The sequence below is a fragment of the Mauremys reevesii genome, linkage group 1 (genome assembly GCF_016161935.1).
Source record: "Mauremys reevesii isolate NIE-2019 linkage group 1, ASM1616193v1, whole genome shotgun sequence".
NCBI classification, from domain to species: Eukaryota; Metazoa; Chordata; order Testudines; family Geoemydidae; genus Mauremys; species Mauremys reevesii.
The window spans coordinates 66,198,692-66,216,207 of record NC_052623.1 but is presented as its reverse complement, the minus strand read 5'-3'; the positions used below and the strand labels follow the sequence as shown (position 1 = coordinate 66,216,207).

Below are 17,516 nucleotides of genomic sequence, written 5' to 3'. Positions count from 1 at the left end.
ACCAAGCGATCCAGATGGCTCTGAGTCAGTGATCTGTTTTATACAAGTACTTTCAGTACAGAGTCACAGTTTAAAGAAAAGATTATATTTTTACCTCCCAGAGAAGTCTTGATGCCACTGATATTGTAAGCAGATTGTGGGTTCACATTCAAGAGGCGCTTCAATAGTTTAATTAAATTAAGTCAAGTGGAAGATGGCAGCCTTCCCAGGGCCCACTCTGTTAAGTGAGAACTCACAATGAATGACATCAACTTGGCGACCAAACATTGCTCAGCGATCTCCTGGTCATCAGAGCAGCAACTCAACAAATCCTAAAGTTCCTCCTCAGGGCCATACAACATTCCAAATAGGCCCTGGAATAAGAATCCTCCAAGTTTATGTTGAAGGACTCTCATCAGCAAAATGTGAGTACCTTGGAAACTTGCTGAAGACTTACAACACTGATATCCTCATGTTGCAAGAGACCCTATGGATATAATCTAACGACTAGCCCTTTTCATCCTAAATATGGCTTGGCAATATACATTAAGGACACCATCACAGATTTTAATGTTATTCCATCAACCAAAGAGGAGACCACATTTACCACAACTATCAAAGTAGAGGAGCTCCACATTAACAACGTCTATAAAGACCCTAGCACATGATGGCCAAAACCAGCGCTAACCAGCACTCCTATTCCATGCATCTATGCAGGTGATTTTGATAGTCACCACACTATGTGGGGCTATAAAACAAATGAAATCAATGGTGAAAATCTCATGGACTGGATATCTACACAAGACTTACAACTAGTCTATGAACTAAAACAACAATTAACATTCCATTCAAGCCGCTGGCAACGTGGGGACAATCCAGACCTAACATTCATGTCTAAAGACCAAAGTGGTAACACTCTCATCGTAACACGTGAAGTACTATCAGCATTTCCAAATAGCCAACACAAGCCTATAATGATATACATAGGCATTGAAATTCCTGTGTTTTTTCAAAAATAGGTACTGCGATGGAATTTTGCTAAAGCTGATTGGTATGCCTACAAAGAGACACTTGAGAAAACTGTTGCAAGGATTCCAGCAAGACTGGAATACTATCAACGGTTTGCAGGGCTCCTGAAAATAGCAGGAAAGAACATTCCCTGAGGCTTCCAGAAAAAGCACACTTCCTGCTGGATGAAAGAGAAGCATCAGGTGCTCTAGTAATACTATCAAACCAGGAACTCTCATATCACAAAAGCCCCGCTACACTCCCTTGACACAGCAAGTCACCAGCACTGGCTTGATTGTGCGGCAAAACCTTGATTTTACATGTTCAAGTCGCCATGCCTGGACACTACTATGGCGTTTTGTGGCCACTAATCCCACAGAGTACTGGCCACCGTAAATCCAGCTAAACTCAATAGCCTCCAAACAGGTGGAGAACACAAAAGGACCATCTGATAAATACACAAGAAGAGACGTGTATCAACAACTTTACCGAACACTTGCCTCAGTGCCCTGAGGAGAACCTTCCACTGTCAGCATTGAGGAAGTAAAAGAAGGACTTACCGTAATGGACAAAGGGAAGGCTGCAGGCCCTGATAGTATTCTGCCAGAATTCCTCCACCATCTCGGCCCCAAAGGACTCCAGTGGCTAGCAACATTGTACTCCACTACCTTAAGGACAGTATGGATCCCCGAAATATGGTGTGATGCTATAGTAATTGCCATTCCAAAGCCTGGAAAGCCCCATGATGAAGCAGGAAGCTATGAGCCAATTTCTCTATTATGTATGACCGATAAACTTCTTTAATGTATCATCCTCAAAAGAATACGCCCTTTTCTGAGCCAATTATCCCTGTTGAACAAGCTGGCTTCTGGTCAAAATGTAGTTGTTGTGACCAAGCTCTGGCACTCACAACTCACATTGACGCTGGGTATCAAAAAAACCTAAATACTAGTGCAGTACTTGTTAACTTGTCATCTGCATATGACACTGTATGGAGTAAGGGCCTGATGCTAGAATTATACCTTGCTACCAAACACTTCGCCTGCTGTTAGGGCGGATTGCTTCCTCAAAAAGCATTTTATCAAATTTAAATCTGATTTAAATAAAAAAAATCCAGTTTAAATAAAAAAAATCCGATTTTTTTATTTTTTTTTTAAATCATTGATTTTTATCCAACCTGCCTGCTGTGGACCATGCTGAGTAACAGATGCCTGCGGGTGTACCTGGGTATTAAGACCAGCTCACCCCACATCATAAGCTACAGGCTACCACAAGGCTCTGTACTTGCTCCAACCCTTTTTAATATTTACAGAAGTGACATACCTCCAACTAAATCACAAAAATTTGGATATGCAGATGATCTTGCCATGACAATCCAAGCATCAAACCTCCATGACACTGAGAAAGCATTAACTGAGGACCTCCAAAATATGGAACAATATTTCCAGAAATGGAGGCTCAAACGAAACCCTGGAAAAACAATAGTAAGCACATTTCATCTAGATAATAAGAGTGCCAAAACCACATTGAAAGTAGCTTTCTGTGGTAAAAATGTGCAACACAATTACACTCCAACATATCTCGGAGTGAAACTTGACCACACCAGCTCCTTCCATGATCATCTTGAGAAGGTAGCTGCAAAGATTAAAAGAGCCAATATAATCCAGAAATTAGCAGGTACAACCTGGGTGGATCAGTGTTGCGAACATCTGCAATAGCACTTGCATATTCAGTAGCTGAATATTGTGCATCAGTATGCAGGCACATGTGACTTGTGAATACCCAGCTAAATACAGTGATGTGGTGCATCACAGGAGCCTTTAAGTCAACTCCAACACACTGGCTACCTATCCAACATTGCTCTCCCACCGATATGCCGAATCGCTACAACATTCAGCGAAGTTCAGTGAACCTGTGAAAACAGATGTCTTCCTATTCACCAAGACCTTGACAACGCCCCCTCGCAACGTCTTATGTTTTACAAGCCTTTCTGGGAACATTTGTTTAGCTTCATGCAATCAGGTTATGATCAGAAGGAGGCTTGGAAAGCAGATTGGGCTAAATAAGACTTAAAAAATAAGCACCTTGTGCCAGATCCCACACAGAAGGTTCCTGGGTTTGACCATCCATGGTCATCTTGGTCAACTCTGAACTGAATTTGAACTAACCATGGTAGATGTGGACAACTAGTACACAAATGGAAAATCAAGGACTCCCTGGTGTGTGAGTGGTTCCCCATGACAGACCATCGCACATATCACTACCTACTTCCCAATTTATAAATATGAAGGAGGCATTACTGTAATAAATTCTGCTACTCCTGATGTAGCCATTTGGCTCGATCAACCTCAGGTGAAATTGTAGTTGCTGCTCTACACCCGCCATACGAAATAAGAGATTAAATTAAATTTAGAAAGTCTAAGACTTACAGTGTGTGTGTGGTGGGGGGGAGATGAAGTCCAATAATTTCTCAATTTAAATTGTACCATAGTCAAGGTACAAATATTCATTTTCATTTTTTGTGTAACGATTGAGAAATTTCATACTGTTAATATTTAATAACAGCAATGGAAAAATAATTTCACAAATCTAGTGGCATGCACACCTTCAGTTCAGGTTACTTTCTGATCATGGTCCACTTTTGTAATTCCTGTGATGCTATAAACCAGTTCTTGCCAAGTCTGTTGGCATCAGCTGAGCACTGACAAATTCATAGCTGGAAACCAGACCAGCTCATCTATATAATATTGTTCAAGATAAGCATTAGACTTGTAGGGATGTGTTTAGTCTCTATAAAATGTTTGCAAGTTGCTGCATGCAGCAGTCTTTTCTTGTAATGTCTATATTCCATGCGGCAAGGTAAAATATAAGTTCATTTTATAATTGTAAAAATGCCAGCTCTGAACTTGTGAATTTAGATGGGAAGAGTGGCTCACCACACCTATCCAGGAGGGCTATCAAAATTAAATGGGCCATTGTAGGACAAAAGCTTTGATGGTTGCACCACCCATCTATGGAGAAGTATATGCAGAAGGCCTGATCCCATCGGTTGAAATGCTGGAAGAGGGAAATAAAGATAGTTGACATGAAAATTTTTCATCTGTTTGGACTCTTACAAGGGCTGGAGCTAAGAAGCAAAAAGCAGTGAGCCCCAGGGTCAACCTGGGTTAGGCCTAAAAGACATGCAGCGGACAGATTACTACATCCCTGTCATCTTTTGGAACCACTGACTGGATTCATTTGTGCATATTTTGCTTGCTTTAAGCTGTAAATAACTCCCATTTCTTTTTCCTAGTTATAAATAAATCCTTAATAAGTTTACTATAGGACTGTCTTGTACCACATTGTCTTTAGGGTTGCCAATTTTGGTTGGACGTATTCCTGGAGGTTTCATCACATGACAAAATCTTTAATTAAAGATTAATCTTTAATTCCTGGAGACTCCAGGACAATCCTGGAGGGTTGATAACCCTCATTGCCTTTGGAGTGAGATCTAAGGTACAAATTGATCTGGGGTAAGTGACTGGTCTCTTGGGACTGGGAGTAACCTGAATATCTTGTGATTTTTGGTGGAAGTGACTATTTATCTCTAAGTGTAGCTTGCTGTGGTGGTAAGACAGACTGGAGAGCCCAACGGTACTATCTTTGACTCTATGGTAGGACTATTCACGTTTGTTAGTGGGTTGGTGAAATCTAATTACAGAACATACCATCAGTTTGGGGTGTCTGCCCTGCTTCTGACAGTCTGCCCTGAGGTAGGCACTCATGGTCATGAATCGCTCCAAACAGCATGACAATTCCATCAAGTTTTTAGCAGGAAACATCAGGGCAGCTACTAACACTTTACATGGCTGGAAAGACCAGACTGCAAGCTCTCAGGCGATGCACAGCATTAGTCCTGCCTAAAATGAAACTGGCATTGAAGGGTCAGGGAGGAGGGAAAAGACAGGGAAGAAGGCAAGATGGTATCAAAATGGTGCCATTACACACCAGGCTCATCATGGTGAGACACGGATGCTATACACTGTTGGAGAATTAGGATTACTGGCTTCCCACTGATGGGAAACATTTATCTCTAGGCATAGTTGTTCACAAGACAACAAACCTTAAAATGGTAACAGGCTCCCTGTTCCAGCAGTGCTGTTTTGGCTCTGACTCTGGTGTAATTTTCAGTCCCTGGGATGTTACAGTTAGTTATAAACTTAGGAACGTAGGCTGTTGTAGGCCATGCCTTTGGTTTTATTACTTCTGTATGCATTACTTCCTCCAATTAAAGTGTTACAATAACTTTAGACACTTGCTGTGCCTCATGTTTATACTTTCCCAACCAGATCACTTGAGGAGAGGTTGCTGTACTCTAAGTGCAACAAACTGTGCTAAGTACAAAAAGAGCCTTCTTGCATATCACTCCATATGCTTGGAATGTCTCCCCCCTCCTCCTCCACACACACTAGTGTACATAAAGTACCTTCCCTCTTCCTCAAATACTGAGAAGCCATCTGTGCTGCAAAGCATTCCATATGTATCGGCAACTGGTCCTGTGATGTGCTGCCAATGTTTCAACAAAGGGCTCCCACAAAAATGTTCCCCTTAGCCTATAATAAACCCCATGTCCTAAGGGAGTGTGCTCACAGACTGGGGAAACTATTCATTTGTTTTTTCCATTTCAACAAAATGTTTCCCCGGAACCATGGAAGGAGGCAGCAGTGTTTGGCAAATAAACTTTTAGTACATGCCCTTTCCTGAAAAATCTATTGACAGTACAGAACAATGCTCACTGCGCACACTGCAGAATAGAGGAAAACAATGGGTTGGTACGAGCACCTTTTAGAGGGGCCAGGGGGAGTCTCTCTTGGAAATTTTTAGGCGCCTCAGGCATGAGAATTATAAGGAGAGAGTGAGTGAATTATAAGGAGAAAAATATCCCTCCCCTCAACACTGAACTAGTCACCGGCCAAGATTTGCAAAAACGACCAGTGGTTTCAGATGCCTCCATTTCTGGGTGCCCAACTTGAGACTAAATAGCAGATTTTCCAGAGCAAAAGCAGATAAATCCAAAATGGAAAAAAACTTGGTTGTTGTTTTAGTCCAATAAGGATCATAAAATTAACCTCAAAAGATTTCTATCAAATTAAATGATTGTTTTCATCTATACTATGAAAGTTACCATAACTACACAGAAGGGAGCAATTTAAATAGTATTTTTAGACATTTCTTACCTTAACTGCAAGAAGAAACACAAAAGGTCCGGTCTCTCTCCTAGCAATGCAACTAGTACTGGCCCATCTGTTCCACAGAGACTTTTCTTATAGGAAAACTTTGGTAATCTACCTTTATGGCCCCAATTCAGCAAAGCACTGAAGCACATTCTTGAGTTCATCCCAATACAGCAAAGCTTCAGCATATGCTAATGTTTAGGCACATATTTAAGTGCTCTATTGAATAGGCAGGGACTTAAGCATATGTTTAAATGCTTTGCTGAATCAGGGCCTATATTTCCTATGATTGTTTAACAAAGTAGTTCAGAGGGCTTTGTGCAGAGTATTTACTACAGTCTCTTTCTTCATAGTGAGATAATGGAATGCGCAGCATTCCAACCCCCCCACCAACAAGACAGTGCTAAGAGTGCTTAAGGCTGAATCCTGAAAGGTGCCTAAAGGGTTCAGTGCTCAAATCCCAATGCAAGTAGGAACTATTGAAAACCCCATCCCATTCCTGTCCTTCCACGTAAGGAAAATATTGCGACAAAATGAATTAATTAACACTTGCTCCAAGGATGGACATAAACTGACTATACGATCCAACCACCTTAAGCACCTTACCAGAGATTGAGCTGGGTGGTGCTCAATATGCAAGGTGGCCTCTTTCCTTTGGGATTTGCCATGGTGATGATGAGCTGCTCCTAGAAGCCCCAAAGAGACTAAGTACATAACATAGGCAAAAAGTGGTAGAAAGTAAGTAGTAGTATTCCCATTTTACAGACAGTGAACTGAGGCAAAGAGAGATTTAAGTGACTTGCTCAGGGCCACAAAAGAGATTTGTAGCAGACACAGGAATGGAACCCACTTCTCTTGAGTCCCAGTGCAGTGTCTTAACCACAGGGCCATCCTTCTCCCTATTTACATCATAAACATGCAAAAACATAACACAGATAAGCATTTTGCAAACATTTGTGAATTAATCCTCACAACACAAGAATCATCACCATACTAAACACATTATCATCCCTATTTAACACCTGGGGAAACTGAGGATCAAAGAGGTTGTGACTTGTCCAAAATCACACACGAAGTTGGCAGAGCTGGCAACAGAATCCAAGCCCTATTACATCCTAGTCTTGTGCCTCATCCTCCAGAGTATCCTTAAACACCAAAGTTAATTGCTTTCTCACTTTTTCTCCCCTAGCATGCCAACAACTTATTTTGCCAGGAGACTCCCAATTTCAGCCAGACTATCCAGCGCTCCTGATCTCTTCAAGGAAGCTAATTCCCACCCCCCGCTGCAACACTCCCAAAGCTATTACATGGATTGGCGGCTGATTCATTTTTGTGCTATATTCAAGTTCCTTTGTAATACATGCATCTGCCACACTGTGAAGAATATGGGAGCAAGAATAGAGGAGTCAGGTGACTCCACAAATTAAAAGTCAGCCCACCTGCCTGCCCACAGCTTCTGGTGAGAAAAGATCCTCCCCTCACTACTGCACTAATGAATTAGCCCTCAGTGCAGATGAAACTGCAAGACAATAACACTGCTTAGGAAATTTGAGAGTGGGGTGGCTTACTGCACTCTCTGACATGGTTTTGAAACATCTCCTGGTTTCTGCATCTTTAGCCTTAGCAAAACAGTTTAAATCACACAAAAGTAGATTTCACAAAATCACTAGATTCCTCTTTGCTCCACCCAGCACAGGTTGACTGAAATCTCATAGGTTATTCTCACTATACTTTGAGCCAAGCTTTTCTCCATCCCCTGCACTCCACTTCTCTCCTAATTCACAGAGAGGTGGATCTAAAATTAAATTTGAAATTAATAAATGTTAAGGCCTAAACTTATTATAGTCTATTAAAATCATTTAAATTAAACTAAAATATAGTATTAAGCCATACTTATTTGCTGCCAAGTTTCAAAGCAAGTCAAAGCACTGAGCTGATGGAAGTCAGTAGCTAAGCACCTGGAACCAGAGTTTATTGAAACACTAACCCATCTTATTACAACAGTAGCCTCTTCTACAGCTGCAGAGAAAATATTTTCTTCATTTCAGTTTATTCAACTAGTTCAGCTCAATGATTTGCTCAGTCATATTAAAAAAAACAATAGAGAAGTGGACAAAAGCAAAAAAAACCCCTTGTTTTCCTCTTGCAACCTATGGATAAAAGCTAGGTGTGCGAGAATGAGATCTACTAGTTCTAAAATCTTGAAGAACCAGAAATAATCAGTTCGATTCACTACCTGTAGATCAGGGGTCGGCAACCTCTGGCACGTGGCTGTCCAGAGTAAGCACCCTAGCGGGCTGGGCCAGTTTGTTTACCTGCCACATCAGCAGGTTCAGCCGATCGCAGCTCCCACTGGCCGCGGTTCGCCTTCCCAGGCCAATGGGGGCTGTGGGAAGCTGCAGCCAGCACATTCCTTGCCCTCGCCCATGCCATTAGCCTGGGACGATGAACCGCGGCCAGTGGGAGCCATGATTGGCCAAACCTGCCAATGCGGCAGGTAAACAAACTGGCCTGGCCTGCATGGGTGCTTACCCTGGTGAGCCGCGTGCCGGAGGTTGCCGATCCCTGCTATAGATAATACTTCCTTTGTCTATTTAAGTAATTAGATTTAAGTGGAAAACAGGTTTTGAATTTTTTTATAAACTCTTTTCCCTTACATTTCCAGCACATTTAAGGTAGTTTTATTTACGAAAATAAACAAATAGAAAATGCTGGTTTTGTGTATTTTTAATTCAATTTGAATTTTTATCCAACCAGAGCTTGACACATCACAAGTAAGGTATTAATCTTCATCTACTAAAGGAATGCATCATTCACCATTTTCTAGAATAGCAAATGTAAAAATTAAGAATCAGAATAAATATAAGTAAAGCAATACAAATGGTTAAATAAATAGATATAGTGTATCCTCCTGACTGGCAAAAAGCACCATCAAATTTAGTGTAAAGGCTACATTTAGCTACAAATCAACATGTTTTCATGTTTACCCACCAGTGAGAATCAGCTTTCAGGAAAATAACTAAAAAGTACAAATGCAAAACACAATTAAAATTGATGATTTAAATTGAGGTTTCCTGCTTGCTGATTTAAATCACTTTGACTTCAGTCAATCCATCCTGTGGTCCTTCTCTACAGTAGCCAGAGGCCCTTGGCAGAGACCAAACCTGCCAGCCTAGTAAAGAGGCTCTGCATGGGCCCCACGGACACATCTCCCTGTCCAGACAATGCCTTTTATTGATTCAGCAGCCTTTTTGTCCCTGCAGTGAAGGCGGTCTCCAAATACACAGATACAAATATCTTGGTTTAATAGTGCTTGTAATGGTGTGTACCTTTAAGGTCACCAGAGAGCTGCAATCTGAGAACCTGATCACTGCAGGTAGGATCAGTATTGCAAGAATTTCTGCAGAGTGTTATCTCTGCCAATAAAATAGTGACGGATCTATTACGCGTGTGTATAGATTTCTTTTCCAAAGAACCATGCACTTCTGTGTACTAAAGCTGGACAACAGACAGTGTGCTAATAAAGTACCAGTCTGTACAAGTCCACCTCTGATATATAACTGAAGGGCCTTTACACTTTGGCAACATTTGTATATCTTATCATGTCAATAAAGCCTCTTTCAATCCAATATAAACTTTCTCTTGGTATTTTTCTTTAACCCATAACTTGCTGTTTAGTTTATTTCAAAGAATACTTTTTCAAAAACCCTATTCTCACACACACACACACACACACGCGCACACACACACCCTTATAACTTCTTATTTTCTACCAACCTGTTTTTTATTAGTCAATTTTGTTGCAATCAAGAGCTAAGATTTCACATTAATTAGGTTAACTAAAAATAAGTATACATCTCTCTGTTATAACTAATAGGCATTTATTAAAGCAGGTCTCCAGTACTGTTAAAAAGATAAAAACACCTCTTCCCTGTTAAAAAAGCAATAAAGACTTTAAGGATAAAATTTAACAAAAAGGCGGAGCGGGAAATCTAGGGACATAAAATTCTGTTCTGTCATCAATTAGGCAGTTAGTTGACCACCAAAATAACTACTATTAGAGTCAAGTAAATAGCATTAAATAAATGGTTGCAAGTATTCATTCCAATTTAAAAATGTATTTGCTGGGGTTGGGCCCAGCCCCCTTTTATGTTTGCTTCCCACAAATGCCTGTGCAAAACAAATTTGAAGCATGCATTCTATGGGCATGGCTACATTTGCAAATGTAGAGCGCTTTGAGTTAAACCACCCTTCGGAGAGCACAGTAGGGAAAGTGCTGCAATCTGTCCACTGACAGCCGCAAGCACACTGGCGTGGCCACATTTGCAAGCCCTTGCAGCAGCATTGGGAGCAGTGCATTATGGGCAGCTATCCCACAGAGCACCTCTTCCCATTCTGGCACTGTGGCATGTGGGAAGGAGGCGGAGCATTCTGGGTCCTGTCCCAATGCCTCGTGATGCATCGGTTCACATCCCAGCAATCCCTGTGTTTCTGTCCACATTTGATGCCATCTTTCAATGTATTTTGTACTGGGGGCTCTGTCTTCCTTTTCGGTCTGTGGGAATGGAGCCCAAACTGCTGAGGAATATGCTGAAGAGTCTCACCAGCACGTCACATTTGGCAGTCAAGTTACTCCTTAAGATCCAAACTGACAGTGAGGACTCCAACGATATCTACTCGAGTAACGCATACGACACGAGATTGCTTGTGGCATTCACAAACATGCTCACCACTGTGGAACGCCGCTTTTGGGCTCGGGAAACAAGCACTGAGTGGTGGGATCACATCGTCCTGCAAGTCTGGGATGATGAGCAGTGGCTGCAGAACTTTCGGATGAGAAAAGCCACTTTCATGGGATTGTGTGAGGAGCTTGCCCCCATCCTGTGGCACAAGGACATGAGATTGAGAGTTGCCCTGCCAATGAAGAAGCGGGTGGGTATTGCAATCTGGAAGCTGGCAACTCCAGACAGCTACCGATCGGTCGCTAACAAGTTTGGAGTGGGAAAGTCGACCGTTGGATTCATGTTGATGCAAGTTTTCAGGGCCATTAATCGCAACCTGGTCAGAAGAACCATGACTCCGGGTAACGTGCAAGACATTGTGGGTGGTTTTGCACAAATGGGTTTCCCTAACTGTGGCGGGGCGATAGATGGGACGCATATTCCAATTCTGGCACCAGCCCACCTAGCCTCTGAGTACGTTAATCGGAAGGGGTATTTGTCTATGGTTCTCCAGGCGCTTGTGGATCTCCATGGGCATTTCATTGACATTAACACAGGCTGGCCCGGAAAGGTGCATGACACACGCATCTTTCGGAACACTGGCCTGTTCAGTCCCAGCTGAAACCTGGGACTTTTTTCCCCAGATGAGAAGATCACTGTAGGGGAAGTCGAAATGCCCATTGGGATCCTTAGAGACCCTGCTTACCCTTTAATGCCGTGGCTCATGAAACCCTACACAGGGAGCCTTGACAGCAGCAAGGAGTGGTTCAACAACAGGCTGAGCCGGTGCAGAATGACTGTGGAGTGTGCTTTTGGCCATTTAAAGGGCCACTGGTGCTCTCTGTATGGGAAGCTGGACCTGGCCGATGACAACATCCCTGTGGTTATATCTGCATGCTGTACCCTCCATAACACCTGGAGGCTGAATTTGAACAGCCAGAGAGCAGGGCTATTAGAGGGGCCCAGTGTGGGGCTGCAAGGATTAGGGATGCCTTGAAGGAGCAATTTGAGATTGAAAGCCACCAGTAATGTTTGGTGCCCTGCATGGGAGTGAAGTGCAGTGGTTCCAATGTTAGTAGGAATCTGTGTTTGCTACGCTGACTTGCAGTGTCTGTTGCTTTCCGAATCCTGGGCTAAGGTATCTTTTACTTTATGCCATAATAAAGGATGTTTTCAAAGCCAAAAAATCCATTTATTGAAAAGAAAATCCATTTATTGAAAAGAAACACAACTGCTTGGGAAACTGAAAGGGCAAGGGGGTGGGGTGGGGAACGGTACAATCACAGATTTGCGTATGTCCTGTTATCATACTCAGCCTTCCTGTCTGAAGTGCTGTGCAATGAGTGCTGCACTTCAGGATGGCTATAATGCATGGTGATTCGGGTTAAGTGCAGTGAGTAAGGGTCGTAGTTTTCAGGGCTGGGTGATGAAGCTACAAGTGTTGGAGGCAGCTGGTGGCGATAAGAGCCCAGATGTTGAAGAAAGTGGGTTGGAGGTGACATGGGGGCACAAGGGAAAGAGTTTTGGGACAAGGGGGTGCGCAGTAGTGCTCTGCCTGCATGGTTATGAGCACCTGGATCAAGTCCGCTTGGCGCACCATTATGCTCATCAGCTGATCTGTGCTTTGCTGCCGGAGCTCTGTGCTTTTGTGCCGGCGCTCCTCATTCTGCTGTCGGATCCTCCTTTCACTCTCCCTCCACTCCTGCGCTCTTAGATTCTCATTAAGTGACTGCTGCATTACTTCATGCAGCATGTTTTCTTTGCTTCTACATGCCTCTTCCTAATTCTTTGCAGTCTTTCAGCCAGTGATAACACGGATGGCTGAGATCTCAAGGTTGCATCTGTAAAGGCAAAATGCAACACTTAACATAGGCAGCATTGTTCACACCAGACAGAGCAATGATTCCCCTGTACTTAAGGGAAAGCACGGTCTACACAATAGCATAATTTGCCCGTCTCAAAGTGAGAGCACATAACCCATGGGAGCCCCAAAATGGTGAGTAAGCACAGAGTCATGGCAGTGATTGTTTCATGGCAGTACTGTCCTCTGGGTTTCTGTGCCTTGGGGAGAGCCAACAGCTGAAGAGGGCCGCTATACTGAACACTGTCCCCATGTTTTCCACAGGAGTTCGTCCTGGAAGATATCACGCTGCTGAGGGTGCAAGGAAGGGTCTTCTACTACAACGCAGCTTCCGCCCTGGCCCATATGCAGCTTGCCTGAGTGCAGCAATGGTCCCCCCGCCCCTCAGGGCACAGTGACGCAGACATGTTAGCCTGACTGGGACAAGGACCACAGTGGCTCTCCCAAGAAACCTGAGCAAGCGCATTGTTCAACTCCAGGATGAGACCTTTGAAGAGATCACTGAGGCCGATTCCATGATGTGCACATCAACACCCTATTCCACATCTAGGCATGCAGACAGCCTTAACCCTCCTCGCCCCAAGAGCCCGCACCGAATAACTTTCTTCCCAAAATAAAAGCTGCTTACTGGGAACCTCCTCTGGTGTTTGGCCTTCCCCAAGCACCGGCCGCCGTGATTGGCTACCTTCCTCCTAGCTTGACAACAGCTCCTGGCTGAATGCATCTAGGGATTCCAGGATGTCTTCCTCCTCCTGCCTTGTTGAACTAGGCTATGAAGTGTCCATGGTGGTCCTCGGAATGGAGGTGGGGTCGCCCCCAAATATCGTGTCCAGCTCTTTGTAGAAATGGCAGGTCGTGGGGGCAGCACTGGAGCAGTGATTTGCCTCGCGGGCTTTGCGGTATGCATTCCACAGCTCTTTCACTTTAATCCTGCACTGCAGTGCGGCCCGGTCATGCCCCCTTTCTGTCATGTCCCTTGATATCTGCCTGAAGGCATCGTAATTCCTACAGCTGGAGCACAGCTGGGACTGGGCAGCTTCCTCCCCCCAAACTCTGATGAGGTCCAGCACCTCGCCATTGCTCCATACTGGGGATCTCCTGGCATGTGGAGGCATGGTCACCTGGAAAGATTCGCTGAGAGCACTCCATGCCTGGTTGAGCAAACAGAAAGGGGATTTTCAAAATTCCCAGAGAATTTAAAGGGCGGGTCTGATGGTTGGTAACCTGAGTTCAAAGTGATGACCAGAGTGGCTAGAACAGGCATTGTGGGACACTTCTGGAGGCTGATCAGAGCGCATTCACAGACCACGGCATCCACACTGGTGCTGCAGCGCTCCAGTGGGGGTGCATCAAACATTATTCCGCTCGCCGAGGTGGAGTACCAGAAGCACTCTCGCCACAGAATCTGGGCACTCTGTGTGCCTTGCCAGTGTGGACACATCGTGAGTTAAAGCACACAGGGCTGCTTTAATGCACTCTAACTCGCAAGTGTAGCCTTGCCCTATGATTCCCTTGTAGAACTGGTGTAATTGATACAGGATTGGTACTGTTTGACACAGCTGGCAGAGCCACTGCATAAAGGTAATTACACCAGTCAAGGATCTGATTTTCTGCACCCTTCTTAGTTAGGACCATGTACACACACATCTAATTTCTGTTTGTCAATGACTGAGGTGATGAGAGAAATTTCCCATCAGGAAACTCAACCAACAAATAAATTGGAGAAAATCATTCCCCAAGCAGAACAAGAGGGAGAACTTGTCAAGTAAATTATTCAGTGTGCTTCAATTGCATCACATACAGCAATATTTCAGCAGGGCCGCCCAGAGGATTCAGGGGGCCTGGGGTCTCCCACCACCGAATGGCTGCCGAAGACCCGGCACTTCGGCGGTGGGTCCCGGGGCGGAAGGACCCCCCGCCGCGGGTCTTCAGGGCACTTTGGTGGCGGGTCCCAGAGCGGAAGGACCCCCCGCTGCTGAATTACCGCCGAAGACCCAGAGCGGAAGACACTCCGGGGGCCTGGGCCCCGCAAGAGTTTTCCGGGGTCCCCGGAGTGAGTGAAGGACCCCGCTCCAGGGCCCCCGAAAAACTCTCATGGGGGCCCCTGAGGGGTCTGGGGCAAATTGCCCCACTTGCCCCCCCCCCCACCCCGGGCGGCCCTGTATTTCAATGATGAGGTAAAGGATGCCACCTTCTCCCCATCCAGTAAGCCTGCAAGGCAGAGAACAGCTGAGCCATCCCCTAATGGCATTAAAGGAAAGAGACTGACAGAGTTCTTTTTTTTTAATTTAGTTTGGATCAAGCTGAGACTCTGCGCTTTTCAAGTGGTAGTGAGTAGCAGCAACACTGACAGAGGTAATTCTCTCAGCACAACCAACTATTTACATATTGTAGAAGCAGCAAAGAATCCTGTGGCACCTTATAGACCAACACAGAACCAGACTAACACGGCTACCCCTCTGATACTATTTACATATTGCAATCATACTATAAGTCTATTAGTTAACATATAGTTACTATTCTACTTGACCAATAAAAACACTGTATTTGTGTTAAAACTACACTCTATGTCCTCTCTTACTGCTTATGATATCACAATCATGAGCTATAAGTCTTCTGCTTTCCTCATCACTGCAAAAAATAATTTTGTTAGCTGACTGTGATTTTGGTGATTCCAAAGGTTCCATCATTAAAAATTCAGTATCTACCAAAAGTCACCACAGCATAGTATCTGAGACACTGCAGTTAATTCCCGTTCTAAATATAAAGGAACACTGGGATAATCCTGCAAGTCCTTGTGTGGCACACAGCAAGATGCACCATCCATGGTACAATCAGAAGCTATATGTGGGCATATATGAGGATAAGCTCTGGACACGATCCTTTACATCGATAATAAACCTGAAGTTTCTTATACACTTGCTCCTTCATTTCCAATAGTGCAGGGAAAGACTAGAGAACAGGGAATGTCTGAGTAAACATGGGTTTAAAGTGATGCTGATAACTTTAAATGTAGTCAGTTACAAGTAGTTTAGAAGAGTCAGTAGAAAATAATTAACTATACAAAAAAGCAACGAATCATACTATATAGAGTGCTATCAGATACACAAAATAAACAAACAGAAAGAGAGAAAAATAACTTGTCTAATTTTTTCCAGCGACACTAATCATAGATGTTTCTTGTAAAATTATTGGTAATTTTTTTTTTTAGGCAAGAAGTGAGATTTTTTTATGTTGACAGTATCTCTTTATGTGTGATCATCATTATGGTAGTGTGGCACTTAGCTATGCATTCCACTCTCAGGCTTTACTCCATGTACTTGGGAGGAGTAAATAGATGGTTGAAAAACAGATGTCTTGTCACAGGGTCCCTATATGCTCTGCCCTGCTCATCACTTTTTACTTTACTTCTTGTATAACACTCTGTATCTGCACTATGCAGGGTCAGTCCCAGTGTAGTAGTTGTTGACAAATATTGACTTTTTAAGGATGACCACTGTTAAATTTATATATTTAAGACCACCATACATATATAGAATAAATACTTTGGTGTACACATAATAGATTTTTTCTTAAAATTAGTATTTGGCAATGTAAGACCATAAGAATGGCCTTACTGGGTCAGACCAATGGTCCATTTTGTGTGCATAAATCCATTAAGCACTTTTAAAAACCTCCCTCTAGATTTTAATACAGAAAAAGACTCAAATCTTTAATCCCTTATAACATATCTTATGAGCTCTCAAGAATGTAGGAATTTTATTAAATTGTTGTCCAGAGACTATAGCAATGGCCACTTCAGCAATTCCTGTAAATAAAACAAAATAAATAAAAAAAACCCCTTGAATCCATCAACAAGCATTTTGAAGAGCAACAATATGGAACCGAGTGTAATTTTCCAACACTTTGCCTAATGTTGTCCTGTATGTTAAGGAAAACTTTCAACATCTTCCCATGAAAACTCCCTTAAACCACTTGAACCACTTGCTGCATTATTTCCAAAACAAATAGTCTTGATTAGTTGCAGGATAATTAAGTTCTACAAAAGGAAGGAGAAAACTACTTTTGCTTAATTTGCATAGGAAGTGAAAGCTTAACTCCCTATTTTATTACATAGCCAACCTGGTGAAGGTTCCAAAAGAAAATAACAGTGACACTTCAATAATTGCATCTGGTGCATGACTACATTATTTATAAAATAATACTACATACCATACATACGTAGTGATAAACAGCCCTTCTGGTTAAGCAAATAAATTGACAAGCTCCATTTGGTCTTTATAATGCACGGATATTTTACAAGAGTACTCAGTTTTTCACAGGGAATTTTCATATCCTTCCCAAACCAATTCCCTTCTGGTTAAACAAGACTGGGGCCTATCCTGAAGAATGAAATGACTAGTTACAAAGAAACAATTACAACACAATTTGCAGTATGGTGTGTTGGACAGAAATAACCATGTATGTTGTTTACGTTAGAACTACAATTTACGTGCTTACTTCCACTCTATGCATTATGGAAGTGCACAAGCACGTACGCATATGCAACAGAACCTAGCCTAAATGTAGAATTCTTCCTGTCCAATTTTGGTGTGTGACCATTATTTATTTACTAGGTCTGTATTTATCAGCTGTACTGCAAGCATCTCACTTTCACATAGTGCAACTGCATTTGAATATATTAAATTAAGGAAGCACGGGGCTTTTCTTTATGATAAGCAGGCATGCTTG

General features: G+C 43.0%; 1 protein-coding gene across 17 annotated transcripts in view; it reads right to left on the bottom strand.

Annotated features, from left to right (window-relative positions):
* The window catches only part of ENOX1 (ecto-NOX disulfide-thiol exchanger 1), a 521,099-nt gene that overhangs the window by 219,708 nt on the left and 283,875 nt on the right, over nucleotides 1-17,516 (bottom strand). Inside the window, exon 1 of one of the 17 annotated variants that reach the window (XM_039485250.1) lies at nucleotides 6,207-6,289. The exons of the other annotated variants lie outside the window; for them this stretch is intronic. The gene's annotated coding sequence lies outside the window, so the exon portion shown is untranslated. Of the gene's footprint in view, nucleotides 1-6,206; nucleotides 6,290-17,516 lie in introns of those variants that run through there. 17 annotated transcript variants of the gene reach the window in all.